At 35.9% G+C, this 6343-nt stretch overlaps 1 long non-coding RNA gene across 1 annotated transcript; it reads right to left on the reverse strand.

The window, feature by feature from the left end:
* Window positions 1-3112: 3112 nt before the first annotated feature.
* LOC121266594 lies at window positions 3113-6343 on the reverse strand. Its single transcript, XR_005940838.1, has 2 exons — window positions 4944-6343; window positions 3113-3806 (listed from the first exon to the last, which is right to left on the reverse strand). It is a non-coding gene; the product is annotated as an uncharacterized LOC121266594 (long non-coding RNA).

Here is a 6343-nt window from a genome sequence, read left to right on the forward strand (position 1 = left end):
CCAGCTTGCCTCAAATAAGAAAAAATCCATGGACACCAAATAGCCCAAACTTCTTGAAATATCGGACAACCATAAAGAGAGTGATAATCATCTTCCTTAAACAACTTAAAATGTTCACATAAACCTGATGGAATAATCTCCCTCATCAATAAACTATGTCTTGTCAGAAAGACTGTCTGTACACACCCTTCACCCAAAGTTTTTTACTTTATTAGGCAGGTCTAAATTCTAGAAATTTCTCCAAAATCACTTGAAATCATCTGCGTTAGAGCTTTTAGAAATATCGAATGTGAGGAACAATTGCAAAGTTGTATGGTAAAGGGATTTCACAGAGCCATAGCCATTTTCGTTACCGAACCATATAATTCAATCATCTACCTGTTTAGACAACAAAGGAAGTGAACATATAGTAGAAGCCACACGAGGAGGAAAGATTGAATACACCAAATCCCAATTTCAAAAAGATAAATTTTGTAACAGCAAGGAATCAACAATAGTGAAAGGTTGAATGAAATGATGAGGAGAAATAGATTGAATGTGACAATCAAATGGAATCCACCTATCTTGCATTATATGAGCTTTATCATCCTTCCTTATTCGCCAAATGCACCCAAACAATAAGAGCTTCTTAGAAGCAAAAATGCTACGCCAAACATAAGATGGTTTTGGACTTAAATTTGAATGCAAAAAATCCACATTAGAAAAGTAATTGGCTTTAAATACCCGAGACAACAAGGATTGAGGTTTAATTAAAAATATCTACCCTTGTTTAGCAAGTAATGCGAAATTAAACAACTTCAAATGTTTAAAACCCATCCCTCCTTGGAATTTTAAAACACACATTTTCTTTCAACTAACCCAATGCATCGTGCGTTCTGAATTCTATTGACCCTACCAAAACTAAGCAAACATTGCTTTCAAATCCCCACATAACCGTTTAGGCAGCAAAAAACAGCTCATTGAATAGGTTGGTAAGGCTTGAACAACTGCTTAATCAATATCTCCCTACCAGTTTGAGAAAGTATTTGCTCATTCCACCCTTGTAATTTACTCCACTCTCTTTCCAATCAAGAGAAGTAGAACTCCTAGATCTCCCAACAAATGAAGTCAGTCCCAAACACCGAGAATTGTGTTGTAGAGAAGAAACATTCCAAATGGACATAATAGTATTAACCTTTTCCACATCCACATTAGGGCTAATAAGAACTCAGTCTTTTCCAAATTCAGTTTTTGTTCCAAAGTAGATTCATAAATAGCCAATATATGTTTCAAAGCTTCTTAACGAGTGGCTTGACAAAATAATAAGCTATCATCCGTAAAAAAAATAAATGACTAGTTGTTGGCACCTAGAATAGACCTTGACACCATTAATCAATTGTTGACTCTCAGCATTCCGAAAAAGAGATGATATACTTTTAGCATATAAGAAAAATAAATAAGGCAATAAAGGATCGCCTTATCTCACGCCTCGTGATAGAACAAAAGATGATGTAGGCACCTCATTCAACATCACCTTATAGGAGACTAAACTAATACATGATGAACTAAACCCACCCATCGATGATTAAAATCAAGTTTCAGCATAACTTGTTCTAAAAAACACTACTCTACTCTACGTAAGCCGTACTCATATCAAGCTTCACAAACATTGCACCCCGACAACCTCGCTTCCATTTTTTAATGGCATGAACAGTTTCAAAAGCCACCAACACATCATATGTGATAAGACGGCCCCGTACAATAGCGCACTAACAATCTAAGACCACTTATGGTAATATAATTTTAAGCCTATTTACTATGATTGTAGCAATAATCTTATAAACAATGTTACATAGGCTAATAGGCCTAAAATCCTTCATATTTTCATATTGCTTCTTATTTGGAATAAAAACCACAAAAGTCTCATTAAGATTTGCAGGTACAGACCCATGAGACAAGCAAAATAAAATAGACTTCGTCACCGAATTCCTCACTATATGCTAATATTTCTGAAAAAAATAAAGGAGACATACCATCAAGACCCGGAGGCTTCAAAGATTGCATTTGAAACAATGCATGTTTAACCTCCTTTTCATAATAAGGCTTCATTAAATCATCATTCATAAAATCAATAACTCCAACAGGATGATATCAAGGACAACCCCTATATTACTCAGATTAGAAGTGGGAAACAACGACTCAAAATAGTTAATGACAACATTTTCCATTACTTGTCCCTCGTGTCAAACACCCCCATCATCTAATAACTTGCTAATGAAATTCCAAGCCTTATAGACATGATCTCAAATGTGCTTCCAAGTGTAGAAGTGTCAAGTTGTATCAAGGATAAATCTAAGATCGTATTCCATAGGGACAAATGGTTATCAAAACATTTGTAAAATTTAATTGGAAAGTATGATGATGTATGAGAAGTGTAAAGAAGTAAAATGAAATATAAAATTCTTAATTTTTGTATTTTTTACGTATGTATAACCAATGAGTAAAATGGATATTAATATATTCACAATGAAAGATTTAATGAAAATAGAATATATGGTCGTGCTTTAAGGATCTCGGTTTTGTAAATCTTAGAAAGATGGATTAAATCATAAAAGAAATAGCTTCTGAAAATTTAATATTCTAAACGACGAAAACTGTAATTCTAATTCCTACAAGTAACAAACAAAAATTTTAATATAAAGCTGAAAATAACAATTCCAAAGAAATGATTTAACAAACACTTAAGTTGGGTATGGGACTCTCTTTGCTTTGATTTTTAGAAAATTTTCTCGATCAACAATCTAGTCAAGGCATTGATAAATGAAAGATAAAAAGTTATGCTCAAGTTTTGCAATATTTTCCTAAGGGATTCACAACTTTACTAACCAAACACACTTTAACAATCAACTGAGAGAAGCCTTGATAATTTTCAAGCTTTTGTTGTGCCTTATGTCAACAACAAATCAAGAGTAAGAGCCGCACTATATTTTCAATTCAAATCTGACTAGTAACAAGTGAAATTAATATTCATCAACAAAATATTGCATTAAACTAAAACCCAAAAAAAATCAAGTCTCATTCAACAACCCAAGCTTCAGAAATTAGCAACACATGATATTTCTACCAACAAAAATTAATCTAAATAAAGCCATCACAAAATCTGACAGTAAAAGAAACCCAAATGGGATAAACTTTAGAGTGCAAAAATAGCCTCTCGAATACACTCTGGAAAATTAACAAGAAATGCTAAAAATAATATCGAGAACTCATGTTGTCCGAAAGAAGAACCAAAATAAATCCCAAAAAAATGAAATCGAAACTCCTCGAAGAAAATACAGAAAACTGAAAAGAAAGTCTTTAAGGAAATTAGAATGAAAACTAGCTAACCTCTTCACCTAGAAATTCCCATTCCTTTTATTCTCATAATCTTCTCTCTCTCTCTCTCTCTCTCTCTCTCTCTCCTTGCTACAGACCGCACCCTCTTCGTAACGGCTTCTCGTAGTCCCCAGGATTTCCTCTCCCAGTTACAGCACGTAGGCGTGCATCAAATTTCTATGTTCCGTGCGTCCATCTCCCAGCTACAACACGTAGGCGTGCTCCCGATTTTACTCGTGTGTTCCACTACTGCTGCACATAGGCATCAGGCGCATCCTTCCCAACTCTTGAGGCATGAGACGTGAGGCATAAGATGTGTGCCCCATTTCATTCTGCACATGGCCTTCTATTGGGTTTAAATTAAGACTTTGGTTGCAAGTCCAGGAATCCTCATGGGTTTCAACTCTTGTACATGGGCCTCCTTATGATAGCTTCTTTCCAAACTCTAACTCCTATAACATCATAAGCTATGTGAGCATATTTGAATTTAATTAGGGACAAGAAAAAAAATCATTTCACATGCCAGATAAGGTTAAATCACATTATCTAATTAAGACTCGTATTTTAACATATAAAGTTCTTTTAACTAGGGGTGCTACCCACCCCCTATGGGGCGGGGGCACCCCTTCCCCGCACCCCACCCTGCATGGGGCGGGGCGGATTCCCAAGTAATTTTAACATATTTATTTGATTTAAAAATTATTTCTAAGTGCAAAAGTAATAAAAAATATATTTTTAGATCTAAATTATAAATTTAAATTTTGTAAATATGACTATGATTTAAAAACTATATAATTTTTAAATTTGTTAGTGCATATTTTGTGTAAATTGTAGTGTATTAGTTTTTAAACTATGTAGTTTTTAAATTTGCCATTTGTGAACAAATTTAACAAATTATAATATATATTTATATATACACAATTTGTAAAATATAAATATATATGTATATAATATATATATATATATATATATAAATGTAAGCAGGGCGGGGCGGGGCGGGGTTGGGCCCTCCCCGCCACCCGCCCCTGCTAGGGGCCCTACTTTTAACTCAAGATATTTAAGAGTATTAATACCACATAATTGACCATTAATCACTTATGTTGTGATACTTCCCTATGACAAAATTTGGAATTTTGATTGCCCGAAGACAACCATAAAACACATGATCATTGTTTCTACATTAATTCTTCCCTTTCCAATAACATATTGATATCATAACGTAAATACTTAACAAAAGACATGGAAGAAGCTGATTGAGGACCACAAGAAGCACGAGGCAAGTTCAATATTTTTTTATTTTTTATTTTTTTTCCCAGCTACCTTTTAATGTCACCAAACTGAACAGCACTCCATACTTTCAAATCACGCTCACATGAAAGAGGTGCACTACACAAACCCTCCATAACATCAACAGAATTTTCTCCCTATCGTGAACTAGAGATAATTTCTTCACAACTCCTACTCTCAACCAACATTGCCTCAAATCGAAACGGTATTCTTCCTCTTTGTATACATTCAACAGAACCAACAGTATTTAATAACAAGCAATGGTGATCAAAACAACATGTAAGAAAAATATTAACTATTACATTTGGGAACATAGAAAGCCAATATGGAGCAGCAAGAAAATGATCTAGGCATTCTTTAATAAGTGCATCCCCCTCTCTCAAGTTAGACCAAGTAAATAAAAAGCCCTCAAAATCAAGCCCTTTCGGTCCACAAAAATCTAGTGCATCACGAAAACCTTGCATCTGTCCCTCCATATGAACCCTGCCCCCTTGCTTCTTTGAATTAGAAATAATTTTATTAAAATCTCTAAAGTAGAGCCAAGGACTGTGATCTTGAACCGACAGTGACTTCAATAAGTTCCACATTGCACTTCTATGACTAACCTCAGGAATGACCATACATTAGGATGACCATACACAACAATAATTCTACTCTTCAAACTAGTATCCCAATCTATCACCCAAGTATCAAAATGATGCTTGGAATATGATAACAGAGTTAAATCAGTGTCCCCCTTCCAGAATAAAACCAACCCTCCACTACGGTCAGCACAATCCACCACCAAAACACTAGAAAAACTCAATAAAAATTTTAGACATTCCATTGAACATGCAGCAGAATTGGTCTCCATCATGAAAACCACATTGGAAGCTTCTCTTCAGACCAAGTCGTGAAGTACACAAACTCTCTGTGCGTTTCCAAGTCCACGGGAGTTCCAATTGAAAACTTTCATGGTTGTCGGCGGTGTTGATTATCAACCTCCAGCAAACGGTCCTCATCTGAGGATTTGATCCGATTTAGATCAAAAAAACTGTGATTCCATAGTTGAAGATCAAGACTCAAACATTTCGTTTAGAAGGTAAGCAAATCAAACGCTTACTTGTATTCTCCAGAGAAGATGCAGTCCCCTCCGTCGCGCCTTCCCCTTCGTCTTTAAAGATGAAGCCCTAATTAGCTTTCATGAGTTAACTCGTGTGGTTTTTGGCCAAGTAAGTGGTTGTGGACCATCAAAAGCCCTAGTCAAAATCAAAGGCCCATTAGATGATGTTAGAACATTATCAGTCTCGGTGTCATTGGGAGGCCTAGGAAGGCCCAAACTACTGGAGCCTCGTTGAATAGAGCCCCAATTTGTCATCTTCAACCTCTGCAAGCAGTTACCCTCAGTAGTGATTGCATCCTCCTTTGACTCCATCACCAAACCACCAACAGATAGTGGACATGGATGCATCAACACTTTTTTTTGCAGCAAAGAGACATCCCCCAAGTGATTACCAACCGCTAATGGGTTCTCAGGAACAGAGCGTGACTCGACCACGAAAGGATTTTTACAACTATGAGACATGTTAGTTCCACCATCTACCTGCAGACAAGAACCATAAGGAAACCCCTCCCGTTCAACAACTTCCCTCTTAGATAGCCACAAATCATAGTCCCGATTGGAATGACTCAACCTCCCACAACAATAGCAAAAATTTAGGAG

Source organism: Juglans microcarpa x Juglans regia, chromosome 5D (assembly GCF_004785595.1).
Source record: "Juglans microcarpa x Juglans regia isolate MS1-56 chromosome 5D, Jm3101_v1.0, whole genome shotgun sequence".
Classification (NCBI taxonomy): domain Eukaryota; kingdom Viridiplantae; phylum Streptophyta; class Magnoliopsida; order Fagales; family Juglandaceae; genus Juglans; species Juglans microcarpa x Juglans regia.